Raw genomic sequence first — 19,524 nt, forward strand, 5'->3', positions numbered from 1 at the left:
CTTGTGAAAGAGACCCTAGAGAGCTGCCTTGCCCTTCTAACATGTAAGAACACAGCAAGAAGGTGCCATTTATGAAGCAGACAGAGGCCTCACCAGACACCAAATCTACCAGCCCCTTGCTCTTGGACTTCCCAGCCCCCAGAACTGTTAGCAACAAATTTCTAATGTTTATAAATTACTCAGTCAAAGGAATTTTGTTATAACAGCCCAAAGGGATTACAACACATGGTTCTCTTCATAACCTGATATTGAATTTTTTACAAGGTAATTATCATGTGTTCCATTTCTAGTTTATCTGAAACGAAACCAAAATACAATTTAGCATTCTAACATAATGCTATTTATGTAAAAATGTTGCTCTCCCTGCAAGAGATGGAGAGCAAAAGGACCAGCCATTTTATTGCAGCAATTGTAGAGTAAAAAAGCTTAGGTCCTAAGGAAACTTCAGTCTTCGTCGACACAGATGGAAGTGGGATTGCCCTGCAAAGTTTGCTTCTCTTTTTCTTTTGGTTAATGAAAATGAAAGGAAAGCCAACATCTCTATTTTTTAAAAAAAGTTTTAAAATGAATGACTAGGACACTTTCAGCCGTGTTTTTCCAGCTATAAAATTAAGTTTTTTCTATCGAGGAATTCAATGAATAAAGGATTCCTAGATTTTTGTGGAGGGAGAGTTCAGACTTTTCTCTAAATTCTGAGGTCCACATGCTAAAAAGAATAGTTCTCTCTGTTCTCCTGGCTAGCACAATTAGAAGCTAGATTGTCTACACCTTACTAGAATCTGTCCCCTGTTCTAGCCATCATTTCAGCGAGGTATGATAAGAATTAAAATCAGTATGTCCTATAACAGAGCACTCTCTTGCCCTTTCCAAGGCTCCTTCTATGTTCCTCACCACTTTTAATGCTGTCATTGTCAATGTTTTTTAGGCGTAGAGCTCCTATATTTTTTCCAGAGTGTAAAAATTTAATTAACCCCACATGCAGGTGCTTGCCAAATCCTGTAGTGCTTTTCTGATCACTTCTTTTAGATGTCCTTCATAATGGTTTTCATGTTCCTTTATAACCTTAGTTGATTCTGGCTGTTGCTATTTTCTGCATAATAGTTATAGAGCTGTCAAGGATGATATATCTCCCTACGCAGTTATCCTGGGAACATTTCTAGATTTTGCCCAGAGTTCAAGTTCCCTGATGGTTCATAGAAATGAGCTTTTTCCCCTGTTTTACCACCTTCCCCCGACTCCCTAGCCAGCTTGTCTGTTGTCCAAGTCCCCGGGGAAGCTGCCTCCTTTCTATCTGTGTCTCAGGGGCCACTAGAGGCAGAGACACAGGAGAGAGGCCACAGACATTGGCCACCACTACCCAAAATATCAACAAAAACAACAACAAAACTTCTTACGTTGAAACTCTGGAAAAGAAATGTTTAAATGTGGGTGAATCTGACTGTAAAACACATCTGGTTCCCCTGTTGACACACTCACTATGCCAGTGGGATAGAGTGACTCCTATCATGGACAAAATTTTGAAACCCTCCACTGTTTCAAATGTAGTAATGTTACCGATGGAGGGTGTCCAGGTTTTTGGTGTCTTGAACAAAGAATTGGACAAAATGCACAAACAGAGCAAGGAAGGAATGAAGGGATTTATTGAAAATGAACGTACACTCCACAGTGTAGGAGTGGGCCCAAGCATAGCAGCTCAAGGGCTTCGTTACAGAATTTGTGCCGGTTTAAATACCCTCTAGAGGATTCCATTGGTTACTTGGTGTATGTCCTGTGTAGATGGAGAGGATGAAGTAAATTTACAAAGTCATTTACTCGGTGTACACCCTATGGAAAGGATATTTCCTGTCCTCATAGCTGAAGTGTTCATCAGCCTTATGTTCCTTGCCTCCAGACCCTATTTTCCTGCCTTAATAAGAATTTTTTTTCTTTTGAGACAGAGTCTCACTCTTGTCATCCAGACTGGAATGCAATGGCACAATCTCAGCTCACTGCAACTTCCACCTCTCAGGTTCAAGCAGTTCTGCCTCAGCCTGCCGATTACCTGGGATTACAGGCCCCTGCCACCATGCCCAGCTAATTTTTGTATTCTTAGTAGTTATGGGGTTTCACCATGTTGACCAGGGTGGTCTCGAACTCCTGACCCAAAGTTATCCACCCACCTTAGCCTCCAAAGTGCTGGGATTACAGGCGTGAGCCACTGCACCCAGCCTTTAAGAAATTTTTTTTTAAGCTAGTCAAGCATGGTTACAGAGGGACGAAACCCTTGGGCCAACTATTTTTTAATTATAATGAACAAAATCAATTACTTTTTAGAGTAATCACACATCTGTATATTAAGACGTATTATTCACTATCCTTTTTTGGGTGTTGTTACTATTATAGCTTAGTCAAATAGACTGTAAGTCCCAGGGAGCAGTCCCTGCTAAATGTTCGGGGTGGCCTTGAATGGGGATAAGTTTAAAATGAACCAAGAACATTGGCTGGTCATTAAGGAAGGCAACACAATTGAAAGACACTTCCTTAGAAACACAGAGACCGACTCCTAGGAGGAGGAATTGAGACTGCCCCGCCTTCTCCTCATGGAACAAGGTGTGGCATCTGCAAAGTCCCTAGCTAAACAGACCTGGAAACCTGGTGTTTGTCCAGAAGGGGCTTTCAGGAGATGAAGACTCTAGACACTGTCTATGAGAAACAGAAAAAAAATGGAAATGTTTAGCTGCAAGAAGAAAAGATGCAGAGAGGACATGACCCATTCTTAATTAGCTAACATTAAGGCATTCATTCAACTTGCATTGAACAAACATTTGTTGAGCACCTTCTATGAGCCACTTACTGTGCTAGATCCTAGAGGAACTAAGGGCAAAGCAGAGGACCAGGTTATTGCTTCTGCAAAACTTAGACTTGGTCAAAGGGTCTGGACAAAAACGTTTTCCCAGGGAGCAATAGAATTTGGGTTAGGACTACATCTCTGCAATTCTGTGGAAATTAAAGAAGCCATTTACCTCATTGTTTCTTGATTCTTCATCTTTATGTTTCTATTGAATAGTGTAGAAGGGGTTAGTTTGATTGGTTGGTTGGTTGGTTGGCTGGTTTGATTGGTTAGTTTGATTGATTGGCTGGTTGGTTGGTTGGCTGGTTGGTTTTTGAGACAGAGTCTTGCTCTGTTGCTCACACTGAGGTGCAGTGACATGATCATGGCTCACTGCAACCTCCACCTCCCAGGCTCAAGCGATTCTCCTGCCTCAGCCTCCCAAGTATCTGGAATTATAGACACACACCACCACACCAGGCTAATTTATTTATTTATTTATTTATTATTTTTTTTTAATGAAGATGAGACTTTGCCATGTTGGTCAGGCTGGTCTCAAACCCCTGACCTCAAGTGATCTGCCCACCATGACCTCCCAAACTGCTGAAATTACAAGCATAAGCCATCATACCCAGCCTTAATTGCAAGTTTTTTAACTCCCTCAAGAAAAGGCAGTTATACCCCACGTGAGCTGTACAGGGATAGGGGATAGGGCGACGCTTTACAGCACAGGAAAGGAGCAGCCAGTCTATCCCTGGGAGTCAGGAAGGTCTTTCCTGGGGAATCAACACAGTGAAATCTCCACTCTTAGATGTGGAGGATGCAGAGGAACTCATCAGAAACCATGGTCATTGGTACAAGGGTTTTCAGGGGCATGGCAATGGATAAAACCTAGAAAAAGAATGGATTTGGCCGGTGCTGAAACTGCAGCTCTCGCTGACTAGAGTCATACAGTCCGGAAGGAGTGGGGGGATACATAGAAGCCCTAGAGCTGGAGGTCAGTGGACTCTGGTTCTACCTTGGCCTTGACTTAGCTCTGGGACTTTGGGCAATTCACAGTCTCTTTTGAATCAGCTTCCTTTCCTGGAAACATATTGGTGGGTTGAATCATCTCTATTCTTCTCCTCCCCCTGACCTCTTTATGGCTCCATCACACCTTGGGTCTAAGGTTAACATTTTAGGCCAAGGGCTTTGGGAGGCTGAGGTGAAAGGATCACTTCAGGCCAGGAGTTTGAGACCAGCCTGGGCAACATAGAGAGATTCCCATCTATGCAGAAAGTTTCTAAACATTAGCTGGATATGGTAGTGTGCACTTGTAGTCCCAGCTAGGCAGGAGGCTGAGGCAGGAGGATCTTCTGGGTCCGGGATTTGGGGGCTGCAGTGAGCTGTGATTTCACCAACCTGGGCAACAGAGCGAGACATCATCTCTAAAGAAATTAATAAATAAGCTAAAATTTTAGAAATATTTCCAAAGAACAGTATAATTTGGATTAAGAACCGCTGGTTTAGGGTTCTATAACAATGGCTCATTTGCCTTTTTATTCTTAATTTTGCACTGTTATATTCCTATTTAAGCGTTCTTTCCTTCGAATGACATTTTCTCCTAAATCTGCAATCCCTGTATCTGCCTCTTGCCCCCCAGTCCCTTTGGGAATGTCTGGCAGTGATACTCTTTGCACAGGACTGGGTTTTCCAATAGATGACAGAGAATCATTTTCAACACCACCAGGACAAACCATACCTCACCCAAAAACAATCCCTAGGCTTGTCCCCGAGCCTCCATGGCCATCAATGGGTCTGCAGAGCTGAGATTTCCTTTCTGACTCCTTGAAAGGCTCACACAGGACAAGTAACCCCAGTGGCTTATCTAGCAGAGACCAGCATTATCAGACACTTAATAGAGAAGCCAGAGAGTAGCAGGAGCCCTCTCTTGTCACTCGTCACCTCTTTATTGCAGTTCTGGGCCAAAACCACAGAAGCCACCAAATGCAGTGGACACCTTTGATGAAAGCAGGGCGTAGTGAGCGAAGGAGGTAGAGCCTCGTTCAGCCCTGTGCAGACCCGACTGAGCCTATGGAGATTTTTTTTTTTTTTTTCAAGATGGAGCCTCTCTCTGTCTCCCATGCTGGAATGTAGTGGCCTGATCTTGGCTCACCTCAACCTCCATCTCCCGGGTTCAAGAGATTCTCCTGCCTCAGCCTCCCAAGTAGCTTGAATTACAGGCATGTGCCATCATGCCCAGTTAATTTTTGTATTTTTGGTAGAGACGGGGTTTCACCATGTTGGCCAGGATGGTCTCGAACTCCTGATCCCATGTAATCCGCCCATCTCTGCCTCCCAAAGAGCCGGGATTACGGAGTTAACCACCGCACCCAGCGGCCTATGGAGATCTTAAGCTGGAAGCGCTCCACAAATACATAGTTCTGTGCACGAGTGACATCATCTTCATCTTCTCACTAACTTTGAAATACTGTGTTATTGTTACATATCCCTTCTTTCTGGAAATTAAATGTGTTTTTTTTTCTTAGAGAGAAAATGATTCCTTCTCACTCTATGTCCCGGCACTGGATAATAATTACTGTAATCCTTTTGGTTAATATTTATTGCATGTTTGTTATGTACCGGGCTCTTTGCTGTATGATTTTCATGGAATACCTAATGTAATCTTCACAACAACCCTATGAGAGTATTTATGCCCATTTAATAGATGAGCAAACTGACGCATAGAAAGTTTGAGTTAATTTGCTTCCATCATGGTGCTAGAGAGTGGCACAGCCAAGATTCAAACTCACAGAGGCTGGCTGTAGTTCACGTCTCTACCACTCCAGCCTGCTGCCATTTTGCATGCTGAGAACTAAAATACAGAAAGTTACACATATTTTGCCTAAGTTCATACACAGCGATGACTTAGAACCAGTTGTAGAAACTAGGCCTCCAGCTCTGGGGAGTGCTATTCCCTCCCCACTGCCCCCCGATTTTTTCAGGTGGCAAAATAAGCCTGAATCCCAGGTGTTCAACGTTCTGATTTTCCTTCCAGAGCTGATGTTGGTTCTCATGTTTTTTGTTTGTTTGCTTGTTTTTTGTTTTGAGATGGAATTTCACTCTTGTTGCCCACGCTGGAGTGCAATGGCATAATCTCGGCTCACTGCAACCTCTGCCTCCCAGGTTCAAGTGATTCTCCTGTCTCAGCCTGCTGAGTAGCTGGGATTATAGGTGTATATCACTATGCCTGGCTACTTTTTGGTATTTTTAGTAGACAGGTTTTCACCATGTTGGTCAGGCTGGTCTCGAACTCCTGACCTCAGGTGATCCATCAGCCTCAGCCTCCCAAAGTACTGGGATTACAGGCGTGAGCCACCGCACCCGGCTGATTCTCTTCTTCATAAATCAGTTTTCACTCTGGAAGGGACCACACTGCTCCCCGACCAGGCTCTACCTTGACAAACCTTGAAGATGCAGCACTAGGGTGAGCAGGTGACCCAGGGCATAGGCAGGCAGCTCTGCACTTCTCAGGCAGGCACGAAGGGTGTCCAGGCAGCAAACTGTACCTCCAGCTCAGGGTGGTCTTCAGCACGGGAAGTCCCCCAGACTGGCTGCTGAGTATTCCATGAAGAAAGAGAATGGAGCCTGGACAAATTATGAAACATGGGACTGTCACTGTGATGATATGATTATGGAAAATTTACATTTTATATGTCAAGTGGCAACTTAATTTAAAAATAAAAAACGACTGCAGTCTGCCATCCCACAAATAATGTGTGGCTTGCTGTGCAGCCAAGCACTCTTACAAATAATAAGGAAATAAAACGTGGGAATAACAAAATTGTTTGGCACAAGAAGAAAAGGGTGCCAAGCATGTCCAGTTACTTTCAGATCAGTTTCTAGTATGCCATCAAATGTGCAAGCATGTTTAGAACAAACTGGAGGCCATATTAAATTGAGAGTTCCATGTGACATTATTCCAAGCAGGCCTCCTGCTTCTCATTATTCTGTTGTACGTCTCAGAACAGGCGGTAAGGGAGAGGAAAAAGGAAGCTGGAGGAAGTCCCTCATAACTGTGCCCACTGAGCCGTCTGTGCTGGCTGAGTGGCCCAACGAGACCCTAGCACTGGAGCAGAGGGAAAGGGGATGGCGCATGCCTTTCAGAAGTATTTCCTCTCCTCCCCAGGGGCACCCCCACATATCCTCAGAGCCACTGCCAGCCAGCCTCAGCACGATGCAAAATCACGAACAGGCCATTAAGGAGAATATATGATCGCCATTTATCACTGAGTGTACAAAGAAATGAAACGGAGCCACTAACATAAAAAACCAACTGCTAGTCTCCTAGTGAGGGTCTTTATCTTTTTAATCCCACGACTTTAAAAAATGTGCATTTAGATCATTTGCCAGGATATAAATGCCAATTCAAATATTTGTGCAAATAATTTGATATTCATCTATTAGAATTCAGAGTTGAGGATTTTTTCTTTAAGTAGAGAAGAAAAACAAACTCAGTTTGTTCAGAGTTTGTTTTTCTCTCCTACTTCAAAAAAAAAAAAATCCAGCTAAAGATATGTTAAGTAAGGCTGGGCCTTTCAGCACTTTGGGAGACTGAGATGGGTGGATCGCTTGAGTCCAGGAGTTCAAGACTAGACTAGGCAACATATCGAGACTTCATCTCTACAAAACATTTAAAAAGTTGGCCAGGCATGGTGAATACATCTGTAGTCCCAACTACTTGGGAGGCTGAGGTAGGAGGATTACTTGAGCCTGGGAGGTCAAGACTGCAGGGAGCCGGGATTGCACTACTGCACTCCAGCCTCTGCAACAGAGCGAGACCTTGTCTCAAAAAAAAATAAGATATGTTAAGTATAACCATCCTTTTTCTCCCAGCTGAATTTCTCTTTTTTAAATGGATCATTGAGCTATAATTTTAAATTCTAAATACAATTCAGTTGAATTCTGAAAATGGACTCTAAAAATAATACCAAGGGAAAAAAATCTGTTACATTTCTTATGAGCTCCATCTTAACTTACATGCTCCAAACAAACTCAAGTTTCTTGAATTTCCAACACTGCCAACTACTTTAAAATCTAAAGATCAAATTGTGCTTACTTTCCATATGTTGTGATGAAATTATAGCCTTCTCTTCTCTATGGACAGTCTCTACACATTTATAGAATTTATAGTCCTGGCATTTTATTATCATGTTAGCATCACTTGTAGAAGAGAACAGCCTAATGAAAATAACTAGACCCTGGTTCTGATCTTTTCCTTATGCAAAGGGTATTTTTTGGCTATTTTACAATTATTTCCCTGCTCCTGGTAGAACTTATGTCCAGGCTAGGCACAGTGGCTCATGCCTGTAATTGAAGCACTTTGAGAGGCCGAGGTGGGCGGATCACAAGGTCAAGAGATCGAGACCATCCTGGCCAACATGGTGAAACCCCATCTCTACTAAAATACAAAAATTAGCTGAGGGTGGTGGCACATGCCTGTAGTCCCAGCTACTCAAGTGGCTGAGGCAGGAGAATTGCTTGAACCCAGGAGGCAGATGTTGCAGTGAGCCGAGATGGCGCCACTGCACTCCAGCCTGGCGCCTGGCAACAAAACAATACTCTGTCTCAAAAAAAAAAAAAAAAAATTTATGTCCAGAGAAAAGGCAGAAACCAGTTGTATCCAACTGAAATTGAAAATAAGTTAACTTCTTGAGTGCTGTGAGAAAAATCAGATACCAATATATGATTCAGTCAGCTGTAAATATTAATCTTCAAGCAGAAATTCTTGGGCAACCATGAGTTTAGGGTAAGTCTAGGTTCTAGGAAACATTTCTATTATAGTAGATTAGTTTTTCTACGTAGATGGTTTTACACGTTAGGGGAGAGAACGATGACACCGGGCTTCATTCTGAACATAAATCTCTTTTTTTTTTTTGAGTCAGAGACTTGCTTTGTCGCTCAGGCTGGAGTGCAATGGTGCAATCTCAGCTCCAACCTCCGCCTCCCCGGTTCAAGCAATTCTCCTGCCTCAGCCTCCCCAATAGCTGGGATTACAGGTCTGGGCCACCACGCTCAGCTAACTTTTTCTGTATTTTTAGTAAGGATGAGGTTTCATCATGTTGGCCAGGTCGGTCTCGAACTTCTGACCTCAAGTGATCTGCCTGCCTCGGCCTCACAAAGTGCTAGGATTAGAGACATGAGACACCACACCCGGCCTCTAAACAGAAATCTTAAATGAAGACTTGGGTTGAACTCTTAGGACTTGGAAGAACTGGACCATGTACCTTCTTTGGAAAGGTGAGAAATCCAATCAGCAGGAAAAAAGATAGAAATTCCAGAAATGACCCTGAGGTGGAATTTATTTCTGTGCTCTCAAAGTATCTGGGTCTTGTGGGTGTCTTGGCTCTCTTCATTCTGTATATCCTTGTACAGTTTCCTGTAGGGCAGTTTTCTTATTTAGTTATGTAAGGACACTAAGTAAAAACACTGAAGACCAGCATGGTCAGTGAGCCCTGGGTGAGACAAATGTCCCCTCCTCTTACTACAGTGAAAACGCTGTTTCAACAGCAACTGGTGGACCAAAAGGAAATATTGTGCTTCCTGTTAGTATTTGAAGGAGATGACATTATGAAGCCTGCAAGTAAATATCTAGCAGGCTTCCTATCTTTGCCTTTGGCTTCCAAATTGCCGACTGATCATTGGGACTGCTGTTGCCTTGCTTTTTATTATGTACTGGAATTGCTTCGGGTATTGGCTTGGCGTTAATCAATACTCATCACAAAAGGGAATAGACGATGAGATCATCCTTTTCCCAGGCCTTCAGGGGTCCAAAAAGGATCACTCCGTACAGTGAAATCTCAACTATGTGGACCAGCTTGTCTGCAAATGATCCCAGTGATGAGGTTTTCAGTGGTTCTTCTAGGAATCTATGTCTACAGTCTGCCAGGGCAGGCTGACAAACGTTTTCCAATACAGAGCCTCATTTTCTCTTCTGTTTCATATCTTCACATCACTTCTAGTTAATGCACAGTATGCAGAAGCAGAAACAGGTCAAAATTGGGTTGAATATATTCCCCTCCTCTTTGGTTTTCAAATCTCTGCAGCCAAGAATTTCCTCTTTGAACCACGTACGATGAACAGACACCTAATAGGAGAAATAAAAAGCTGATTTCCTTGAGCAGCAAATTTTTAGCTCACACAAAATTCAATCAATTATATAAATGTACTGATTGATGACATGAATTACATGAAGTAAAGGGAAATTTTATACTAAAAAAAAAGCCTTTTACTACAGTGGAAGTTTCACTGGGCATAACTGAAAATGGATTTTTAAAAAGGGACAGATCTGAAATTAAAGAGCATTTGCTCACTGCCTCTTGGGCAAATAAACTTTTCTGGGAAAATGGTTTGAATGACCAAGAGAAGAAGATTCAGGAGGTTGAATTTTTCTTCACAAAAGTAAACATACAGATACTTTTTGATTGATAATAAAAATGGTGAGTAGAAGGAATTCTTTGTTTAATGTATATCTCCATCTCTTTTGACCCAGCAGTCAAGATCAAGTCCCACCATTGGTGCAGTAAGTGAATCTAAATTCTCACCCAGAATGGGATGACCCCACCATCCCTTCAGATATCTCTTCCTTGAAAGAAATAACTGCAGATCTTGCCAATTGTGCTACCACAATTGCAGCCTGTATTAATGAAGAAATGCTCCAGTTGCATTCTCTATTAAGTCATTCTTTCAACAGATGTCTACTGAACACACTATTACAGGTACACCTCTAAACACCAGGGATAACGCCAAGTATAAAACATGCCCCTGCCCACGCTCAGGGAATTTCCGTTTTAAGAGGACTCAGGGTAGACAGGAAATAAACAAATATAAATCTGTACTATGTCAGATGATGAGCAACACCATAAAGAAAAATAAAGCAGTCTAGGAGGATGGAGAGCAATGGCAGGGAGAAGAAAGTGGTTTGGACCGAGTGGTTGGGGACTGCTTCTCCCTGAGAGAAGTCCTGTATGGCAAAAGATGCCATCTGGGGGAAGAGAGTCCCAGGCGGAGGGAACCGTAAGTGTGGTGAACTGGAGGTGGGAGCATGGCTTGTCCCATGACTGGAAAGAAGGAAAGGAAAGAAAAGAAAAGTGGGCAGAGATGAGATGGGGGAGAAAGGAGATTTCCAAATAATGTTGATATTTTAGACTGGCGCATGCATTTTGCCTTTTACTCTTAATTAGATGGGAAGTCATCGGAGGAACTTCAGCTGGGGCATAATGTGATCTGGCTTAGGATTTTGAAGGATTACTCTGGCCATGGCATGGACACAGACTAAAGGCGGCCACGTTCCATAGCCTGAGTCGTTTTTAGCCATTCCCTCATTGGGCAACAGAGACAGCATGCCCATGAGATGTGCAGATAACATACAACTGGGGACATAAGAGCTTCTAGATCTTAAAAAGCTTCTTTGTAACTTTCGACACCCAGCTGAATTGCAGCCTCCACTGCCTCCCCCTCCCCACCGCAGCCCACCCCAGCCTGATGGTCTGTCCCTCCCACATGGTTTGTCATTGACCTGTGGCACATGCTGCCTCTATCATTACGTGGCTCTGTGACTTGCAGGTGTATTTTTCTATCTCCCCTTCAATGCTGTGCCAACCTTGAAAACAGGGTGGTAGCACATTCACCTCACCATTCCTCCCCAGGGCAGGCACATCATAGAGATTCAACAGTGCTTCTCTGCACCAGTGAATTCTTTAGCAATCTGCTAGGACCAGCTAGGACCAGTAAGATGAAATATCTTAACAGTCAAGTGCTTATGTATAAGATAAACATGGCCTACCTTTACAATAGTCCAGATTTTTTTTAAAAAAATATGATTTTTAGCAGACCTTGAACTCAGTGTGAGGCATAAGTGTGATATAGCTGTTGTAAAAAAACTAACGAAGCCTTACGGTCAGCATAGATTTGAGCCACTTGCCAATTAGAATAAATGCATCTTATAGTATACATGATGCTGTACTGACATACCTTGTTTATGTGAGTATGCATGTGTGCACACATGTGTGAGCAGAAGCACTGTTTCTTATTTCATCAGAGAAGGGCCCAGCCCACAGAGCCTGAGTCTAAAGCTGTGGCACCAGTAGTTTGGAAGCAGAAAATGTCACACTCAGGAGCACTTGTTTGGAGGCTGGGTGCTTTGGTTCCTTCACAGTGTAACTTGGTCATGGGTTTTGTTGACATCTGAAGAAGAAAGCTGTTTATTTACATGTACACTGTAGATTCTCCTTAGATGAAAGGAATAGCCTTAGTTAAATATCATCTTCCAGGAAACATATGTGGATGCTTCTAAAATTCAAACAAAGAGACAGAGATTTTTGGATAAAATTGCCCTGGAAAAACCTCACTCAATACAGACCATTGACTCTAGGGTTTCCCACCATGCTGTTTATTGTGTGTCCAAGGTGTGTGTTCCTTATTACTTCCTTCAGGAAAACACATGATTATCCTAGGTTATCATTATGGACTGAGTGCATTTTTTTCTCATTCTATTTTCTCACTTCTTACAAACATAATTTAACCGAAGAATGAACTGCTCACAGTTGGTTATAATGCTGAATAGCAAATCAATCCTGCTGTTTGAATACAGTCTATTTATTGCTGACAATTACTGTAGTCTGTAGAAGTCATAAATAGACAGACATGGCAGAAATAGTCAACATTTCTGTCACATGCTTCGTTGTAATGATTCAGTTCTACTATGTCCTAGAGAGAGAGAAAAAAATTTACAAAGCACAGAACTTGTGGGTTTCTAAATCATTTTTAACTGGCACCATACGCTGCTAATTTTGTCTCGTTTTGGCATTTTCTAGTCAGAAGCAGTATGATCTTGTCATTAGAATAATAAATCAGGAATTTTATCCTCTAGTTCCAGTAGAGGCTTGAGAAGGATGAGAGCTTTTTTATTTTTAGAGCAGACTCCACTTACCTTATAGATAGAAAATAATCACCTCTAGTCTAATAAAATAAACCATCTGTCTGCTGCTTGCATGTACTTCTATATGACCTTAAACACGTCATTTAACCTCTTTGTGCTTTACTTTCTTCTACAAAATCAAAGGGTTAGATCGCATCTATTTTCTGGCTCTATAAGATCATCATGTACTGAAATTGATTTTAAAGCCCATTGTCTGTCTTTATTTACCTCCTCCTCCTTTTTTTTTTTTTTTTTAATTCTTCACTGGTTATCACCAATGTAAAGGATAGACAGATGAATTGTCACTGTCATCATGAGCTGGGGCTGCAATAACAAAATACCATAGACTGAGTGGCTTAAGCAACAGACACTTATTTCTCACTGTGCTGCAGGCCGGAAGTCCAAGATCAAGGTGCCAGCATATTCCATTCCTGGCGAGGGCTCTCTTCCTGGCTTGCTGTGTCCTCAAGTGGCAGAGAGAGAAAGCTCTGGTCTTTCTTCTTCGTCTTCTAAGGGCACTAGTCCCAACATGTGGGCTGGGGACTTACCTACACCTAATCACCTACCAAAGGCCTCATCTCCAAATACCATCACATTGGAGGTGAGGAGTTCAACATAGAAATTTGTAGGAAGGGAATACGATTTAGTCCCGAGCAGTCACCATATAACATTTCTAAATTCTTAACATACGAGTAGGGAAAGGTTGCCACAAGAAACAATGGAGAATAATTTAAGCACACTGGAACTACGCTGTCTAGGTTTGAGTTTCAGTTCTGTCCTCACTAACTCCAAGACTTTTTTCCTTATCTGCTGCTATTGTCTGAAGGTTTCTGTTCCCCAAAATTCTTCTGTTGAAACCTAGCCCCCCAGGTCATGATATTAGGAGGTGAAGCCTTTGACAGGCCATTAGGTCATGAGGGTATGCTGAGCCCTCATGAATGGTATTAGTACCCCTATAAAAGAAGCACCAAGCCAGACGTGGTGGCTCACACCTATAATCCCAACACTTCAGGAGGCGAAGGCGGGAGGATCACTTTAGCCCAAGAGTTTGAAACCAGCCTGGGCAACATACTGAGACCTCATCTCTTCAAAAATACAAAAATTAGCCAAGCATGATGTTACATGCCTGTGGTTCCAGCTACTTGGGAGGCTGAAGTGGGAGGATCACTTGAGCCCAGGAGGTCGAGTCTTCAGTGAGCCATGATTGTACACTGCACTCCAGCCTGGGTGACAGAGTGAGACTCTGGCAAAAAAAAAAAAAAGATAGAAAAAAATAAAAAGACCCAGAGAGGTCCCTTGTCCTTTCTACTACGTGAGCACACAGCCAGAAGGCAGCCGTCTACAATGGTAAAGAGGAGCCCTCACCAAAACCCAGTGGTGCTGGTGCCCTGATCTTGGGCTTCCAGAAGTGTGAGAAATAAATTGCTATTATTCATAATAGCACCCAGGCTACAGTATTTTGCTATAGCAGTCTGAGCAGACTAAGACATTTGTAAAATGGGGATGTTATAGGATTAAGCGAATTAAAACAGGTAGCGTGTGTAGCACAGTGCCTGGCACACAGTGAGAACTGATTAAATGTTAGTTACCACTCTACTATTGAAGCACTTGTGTATAAATGGTCACGTGCTAAGCAGAAGGATTAAAAATAATAATGAAAGCAAAGATCTGAATACAAAAATTGGCTTTCAAGCCCAAACAAACATGATATGTGTACAAAATTTTGGAATAATAATGAATGATCTTATGAGCCAAATGCAGGGCACATGTCTAAAAAGAATGCTCCACGGGAGAACACAGTGCTTAATTTCTGACACCTCATTAATGACAGGGAAATCCCCTTTAGACAGGGGTAGTTTTCCACTATACACCTATTAGTATGTAGTGGAGTTCAAGTTCTGTGGATTTTGGTTGCAAAAATGCAGTGCCCAAATTTGTATGCGACCAAAGGATATATTGTTAATGTACATTCTTACCACCTGGAAAAAATTCCTGTAATCACCTTAAAAGTCTGCATTCTGGGTGAAATCATTTCATACACTCTCAAAATATCCAGGTAGGACTGGGCGAAGGCAGGCAGGATGTAAAGGACACAGAAGGCATTCATTCAAGAACCTCATCATAGCTTTTGAGAACAGGATTGTCCTAAGGAGACAAACACACTTAGGTGAGGAGGATAGCACTGAGTCAGTAGCTCCAAAGTTCTGCTTCCTCCAAAAAACGCCTACAGGCCAGAGGAATGCTAAATGCCGGACCTTTTTGTTCCAACAAACTGGTTTCATAAAGATTTGGAGTGGCTCTGTGATTGCTTTACACCTGATGGCTTTTCTCACCTGCTGTAGACTCTCTAGTACTTTAAAAGTCTTGCTCCCCTTCTAAGAGACAGGACAGATGTAGGAGTGTGGCAGGGGATGGTTTCTGAAGTTCTCATTGGCTTCTTTGAGGGCCCCTATTGTGTTATGTAAACTGGGTCAGGTGCACATGCAGGAGCATAGTTTCAATCCAACTTTTTTTTTTTTTTTTTTGAGACAGCATCTCAGTCTGTTACCCTGACTGGAGTGCAGTCATCTTAGCTCACTGCAACCTCTGCCTCCTGGGTTCAAGTGATCCTCTTGCCTCCGCCTCCCGAATAGCTGGGATTACAGGCACATGCCTGGCTAATTTTTGTATTTTTAGTAAGGGCAGGGTTTCACCATGTTGGCCAGGCTGGTCTCAAACTCCTGACCTCAAGTGATCCACCCTCCTCAGCCTCCCGAAGTGCTGGGATTACAGGCGTGAGCCACCACACCCAGCCTCCATCCAATATTTTTAATTACTTGGATTTTGAAACAGTATTCTTCCCTTAATTATTACATTTTAATTTATATAAAATTAATTTAATCCTATATAAATTAATAAAAATTAATTTATGTACATCAATTTCATTTTAATTTATATATATAAAATCTCACTATGAAGCATTTCCTCTACCCCAAGTCCAGTGAAAATGTTATTTTTTGAGACATCTGTGCCAGAAACATGTTTCTGAAGGTTTGGAAATTTTTCTAAGTTTTCTTTCTCTCTTACTACGCAGAAATATTGTGGGGCACATAATTGGAAAATGTAGGCGTCTACTTACTTATTAACTCATTAGTATAATGATGACTGAACAGCTTCCTAAGTACAATGATATCCAACTACAGTATAAACAAAGTCACAGATAACCGGCTTGTTTCAAACTCGTCACGGTTGAGCAGTTTTCTTTTTAACCTTTTCTGCTAAGGGACATTTTTTTTTTCTGCACATCAACTGTATTCATTCCTGACCTCTCTGAAACCCACATCTCCAGTAATTGCAATGAGTTAAGAAGCAAGCTTGGAAGAAGTTGGACAATACAATACCTTCCCCTAGACATCTAACTAGATGTCACTTTGGAAATTAAGACGAACTTTCTAATTCTCAAAAGAAGTAGCCACCAAAGCACAGATGCCTGTAAATCAGCTGGGAAGACATCAAATAGAATGATTTGGGCATGAATAGGAAATTAAGGGGGCATTTGTCATTTAAATATGTATTTGAAATTTTATTTTTTTACAAGAAACCATTGTGCTTTGTTTTATAATAGTATTGACTGGCCAGGAAAAGTGGCTCATGCCTGTAATCCCAGCACTTTGGGAGGCCAAGGCAGGCGGATCACTGAGGTCAGAAGTTCGAGACCAGCCTGACCAACATGGCAAAACACTGTTTCTACTAAAAATACAAAAATTATCCAGGTGTGGTGACGCATACTTGTAATCCCAGCTACTCAGGAGGCTGAGGCAGGAGGATCGCTTGAACCTGAGAAGTGGAGGTTGCAGTGAGCTGAGATCACACCACTTCACTCCAGCCTTTACGACAGAGTGAAACTCTGTCTCAAAAAAAAAAAAAATAGTATTGACTGATATTCATAACAGACAGGTAGCAGAGCCCAAAACTTTGCACATAGTATTTGACCGAAAATTAGTTAAGGGAATGAATAGATAAATGAACCACTCTGACATCCTGCTTCCAAAGTTCAAGTTCCTAAAATTCTACGTGACTTTTTTACTGCTTGGTCACAGTATCAGAGCTGGGGGCTAAGGTGGGGGTCATTTAGACTAGAGACGTCATTTGGCATTCATTAACCCGACAAAGATGTATTGAGCCTAGTCTGTGCCAGGCACTGTTTAAGGCTTTGGGGATACCAGAGAACGAAGCAGACCAAAGCCAGACCTGCAAGAAAACCACAGGGTAACAGACAATGGACAAATAAATCAACATACAATATAGGAAGTGATAAAAACAAAGGAGAAGAATAAATCAGTGCTGGGGAAGAGAAAGCGTTGGAGGCAGGTTTAGGTGGAGTGTCTCCTTTTCAACAGGAGGTCAGTTGAATTCTCCCCATTGGGAAATGCCTGTTGACTAAGGTAACAGTGATCACTTTTTGTAGCATGCTTTATAGTCGACAATGCGCTTACCCGCACCACCTCCTCTGAACGTTCCTGCAGCTTTGTGAGATCCTAATACTCCTCATACTATCAGCAACAAAACTGACTAAAGGGCTCAGCCGAGGCCATGCATCTCATGAGTGCTGGTGCCCGGCTGTGGCTCAGATATCCTGTCCCCTTTGCCAAGTGGTGCAAAGAGAGGGACCTTCCATGCCAACCCTGCCAACTGGGGAATGAGGGAGACTGAGCTGTTTGGTTTGTATCCTGCTCGGTTACTCTTTTCTGGAGTTTGATATTCATGATAATTAATTTGTTTGTTTACCCCACAGGGAGAATAAAAGTGCAGTATGTGTACATTATTAAATAAAATCTGTGGGCCGGGCACAGTGGCTCATGCCTATAATCCTAGCATTTTGGGAGACGAGGTAGGTGGATTGCTTGAGGCCAGGAGTTTGAGACCAGCCTGGCCAACATGGTGAAACCCTGTCTCTACTAAAAATATAAAAATTAGCTGGGCATGGTGGCACACACCTATAATCTTAGCTACTTGGGAGGCTAAGGCAGGACAATCGCTGAACCCGGGAAATGGAGGTTAGAGTGAGCCAAGATTGTGCCACTACCCTCCAGTCTGGGCAACAAAGCAAGACTCCATCTTAAAAAAAAAAAAAAAAAAAAAACTGTGATGAGTATTAAGACAGAACCAGATAGAAGAATTGGGTAGAATCTCCCAACAATGTTAATATCCACATGCTTATCCCTCCTGTGTTTCTCAGTCCGAATCACACCCTAGCTCGGGAGCTGTATAATTTGTCACTTGTCTTGGTATTCATCACACTAAAGCCACTTCTTGGTGATGAGAGTCTTTATCAAGAAGTACATCATCCCTACTATACTGAAATTTTTAAAAACGCTGTTTTGAGAGCCAAAACTTCAGTGGACCCACAAAGACAATCCTTTTCCTACTTAGAACAATCCAAGTATGAAAGCAGATTTATTTCACACAAAGCTTTCATTTTAAATGTGCTCAATCACCGTTGATTTCAAAGCCATGTGTGATTATTTTTTTCTTCTGTTTCTTTCCTTTTTTTGGAAATGAGTAGAATGTTTTTCTTCTCCTAAAAGCAAGCAAACAAATACAAAAGAAATAATCAACATATATTTACTGAAAATATGGCATGGTTTTAGTAAGGTGCTGACTTCGGCATGATCTGGCATGATACATTAGAGAAAAATGTAGATTTTAGAAGCAGAGAGAGATTTGAATTCTAGCTCTACCACACACTGGGGAATCTCGGGCAAGTTACTGAGCCTATTCTGTGAGATGGACATAACACCTGCTCTGAAATGTCATTATGAGGACTATGTGAAATAGAGATTGTTCAACATCTGGCATATATTAGTCAATAAATGGCACTATTAATTACTATATACTAGTTGGACCTTCCCTCGGGGGCAATAAAGCCCTTGACCTGGGCTGGGATCCCCAAAATCCAGAATGGGAATGGGCAGGGCTGGGACTCAAGAGTAGATGTGGAGGCAAAGGAAAATGGATACCCAGGAGCCTCAGAGTGTGAGGACCAGCCACAAACCCAAAGGAAAGGACGGGAGGCAAAGCCAAATTAGACAATCCACAGCTGTGACCAGGCAGATGATGAGCTGAGAGGGGCTCCCTGAGACCCACCCGCAGCGGGGAAGAGGGGATGAAACCTACAAAATTCACAGCCAGGGCCACGGTCAGGCAGCCTCAGCATGTGGCAGGGTTCACAGACGGAAAGCTGGCTTCCATCTTGAGAGATTTTGCAGTTCCATTTGACCTGCCGTCAGTGCCTTTCCAGATCATCGCAACTTCTCCAAATCTGTGCCTTCAGCAGTGGTGAATTCAGACAATGTTGTATTTGTTCTCTGAATACAAATTACTAGTGTTGGGAAACCACAGTGCCTGAGCCAACCCCCCAACTGGAGCTCTTTGTTCACCGTGCCTGGTCCCTGACTCCGAGAGCCAAAAGGGACCTTGGAGGTCAGGAGCCCACCCGCCCACAGGGAGCGGGGATCACACTGCAGCCGGAACACAGGTGGTGCCCAGCCTCTGTAGGAACACTCCAGGGACACGATGCCCACCCACCGCTTCCAGAAAGCCACCTCGTCGGGTAGCAGCTCTGAGTGGCACAAAGCCTTTGTGCAGTCCCTGCAAAATCTGCTCCCCTCAACACTTTTTTTTTTTTTTTTTTTTTTTGAGATGGAGCCTTGCTCTGTCACCAGGCTGGAGTGCAGCAGCGAAATCTCAGCTCATTGCAACCTCCGCCTCCTGAGTT

The 19,524-nt window shown here is 42.7% G+C and overlaps 1 protein-coding gene across 8 annotated transcripts in view; it reads left to right on the forward strand.

Annotated features, from left to right (window-relative positions):
- Positions 1–19,524, forward strand: part of FRMD4A (FERM domain containing 4A) — a 679,421-nt gene that overhangs the window by 392,474 nt on the left and 267,423 nt on the right. The gene's annotated exons all lie outside the window — the stretch shown is intronic.

Source organism: Aotus nancymaae, unplaced genomic scaffold, assembly GCF_030222135.1.
Source record: "Aotus nancymaae isolate 86718 unplaced genomic scaffold, 86718_ANA_hifiasm-v0.15.2.pri h1tg000077l, whole genome shotgun sequence".
Lineage (NCBI taxonomy): Eukaryota > Metazoa > Chordata > Mammalia > Primates > Aotidae > Aotus > Aotus nancymaae.